This window comes from Cavia porcellus, unplaced genomic scaffold (assembly GCF_034190915.1).
Source record: "Cavia porcellus strain 051 isolate PalLab524CR breed Dunkin Hartley unplaced genomic scaffold, mCavPor4.1 scaffold_3, whole genome shotgun sequence".
NCBI classification, from domain to species: domain Eukaryota; kingdom Metazoa; phylum Chordata; class Mammalia; order Rodentia; family Caviidae; genus Cavia; species Cavia porcellus.
The window spans coordinates 100,909,879-100,912,207 of NW_026947486.1; the positions used below are offsets into that span (position 1 = coordinate 100,909,879).

The 2,329-nt window shown below is 45.9% G+C and overlaps 1 pseudogene; it reads left to right on the forward strand.

The window, feature by feature from the left end:
* The first annotated feature begins 338 nt into the window (after window positions 1–338).
* LOC100723151 (BTB/POZ domain-containing protein 1-like) lies at window positions 339–1,674 on the forward strand (annotated as a pseudogene).
* Window positions 1,675–2,329: the final 655 nt, after the last annotated feature.

Sequence of the window (2,329 nt, forward strand, 5' to 3'; positions counted from 1 at the left end):
TCCTGAGTTCGAAGCTGAGCTCAGCCTGGGCTACAAAGTGAGTTCAAGCTCAGTAAGAACTCCATAGTGAGACCCTGTCTCAAAAAGGCAAAACTAAATAAAACATAATCAAAAATAAACCTGGGAGAGGCGCCTTTGTAGCCCGTGCTATGGACAATGGGCTCTCAGGAGGGGTCTCCCTGGACTGCATCCTGGCAGCAGGATGAGAGCCTCTTCTCTCAGGCACCACAGCAGGGTAGCAGGCTGCTGTGCAACTAGGGAGACTGAGCCAGCCCGCCCGTGTTGCTGCTGCCCCCTCCTGGCAGCGGGAGTCACTGCGCAAATGGCCGGCCCCCTTGATGTGGCTTTACCGAAGCAGAGCTTGCCCTTCTCAGCTGGCAGCTGCTGAGCCACCTGAGCTTCACGCTAGACATGGTGGCAGGGCTCACTCGAGTGGTCCCTGCACGCGGGTCCGTGCTGGTGTCCGCAGCTCAGTCTTTCACACCGTGTTCACCCGAGCCGTGGTCACCACGTTGTCCAAGATCGAGCTGAGCTTTCTGTATTCAGGTGAAGTCCAAGTTGGTCCAGAAGCAGTTATGACCACTGCATATGCTATTAATAAATACGCTGTCCCAACCTCAGAAGCACATTGTGTGGATTTCGTACAAAACATCTTGGAGCAGATAATGCCTTGATGTTGCTTACTCAGGCTCGATTATCTGATGAAGCACAGCTCGCGAATCAGTGTCTGTCTCCACAGTATGGACAAAAGCACCTTGGATGCAATCTGAGCAGAAGGCTCTGCTCACTGATAATCATGTCGACAGGCTCTGTGCGCTTCTAGAAAGAGACGCACTTAGCATTCCAGAAAGTCAGCACTTTGGGAAAAAACGAGGCAGAAGCAGAATATCAGAGACGACAATTGCTGTGAGTTTTGGAAACCAACATAAAGTTCTCTGGAAAGCACTTTCTTTAATCCCGTTCGCACTGATGGTAAGTGAGGAGTGTGCAGCAGGTGCTGTCAGTCTGGCGGTTGTCAGAAGGTGAAGCAGTGAACCTTCGTCTCCACCTCACTGTCAGTCCTAAACCCAGCGAAGCTCATGGATCCTGAAGCGCCACCTGCCGGAAGGAAGGAGGAGTGCGGCCTCCACAGCTTCCAGCAGGCCAAGAGCCACTGGGGGTACAGAGGCACCAGAGATGGGATCCTGCAAATATAAATGATCAAACACGGCAGAAGAAGAGAGCCCGAATAGGCCAGTTACCATGGAAGCAGTTAGAAGTTGTCAAAGAACCGTCCCTTTATCTAGGGGTCCTCACAGGTTCACAGTTATTAGATGAATGGCCATAGTGGAGTTTGCCTTATGCGGATCTCTCCATGGTCTCAGGCATTATCAAGTAAATTTAGAGTTCATGGAGTGTGAGAAAAGGAGACTTAGAAAAAAGAGATACTGGGTTTAGTTGTGACAGAACTGCTAACACACTCAGAGCCATGTTCAAAGAACGTGTAGAGACCCCGCCCAACCTGTGCTACCCAGCTGTGCCACACTCCAAGATCCCGATTCCCAACGTGGCACAAAACGGCTGAGGAGAGTCACCCGTGAGACGCCTGCTGTCAGCAAGTTCATTTTCTCCTTCTTTGGTTCCCCTGGTACTAATGACGGTACTGGAATAACCCTGGGCAAATACCAGCAATAACATTTTGTTCAGAACTGAGCATTAAATGTGTCTTGCTTAAACAGTACCTATGATACAATCTATACTCAAACATACAAATAAATGGCCACAAAAGATACTTTGACTGTCATATTTATGATTTTAAGATAAGTAATATTCTAGTTTCTTAGAAGAAATAGAAAAATGTTTATTTAAATCTCCACAAAATTTATAAGCAATTTTCCCAGTTTTTTTTTTTTTTTATCGCCTTGATGGAAAACAGAGCTGAATTTAGTTGTATAAAATGTGACTGTTTCAGTTAGTTCTTGTATCATTTTTTTAGATCAGATGACTCCTACTCTTTCAGTACTTCTGAAACAGAATGATTCTTGTTATATGTGGCTATTTTGGCTTCTTTAGTTTTAATTTGTGAAGGTTAATTAGATGGGTCAGTATTTCAATAGACTTCTGTTAATTTTACACAAAAAATTGGCTTTTATTTGAGATTTAAAAATATCTTTGCTAGCCAGGCATGGCAAAACACACCGGCAATCTCAGCAGTTGGAAGGCTGAGGCAGGATGATCTTTGAGAGTTTGAGGCCATGCTGGGCTACAGTGTGAGGCCAAGGTCAGCCTCTACTATATAATAAGACCCTGTCACAAAAACAAATCTGCTTGCTAACATTGGAATAATGTA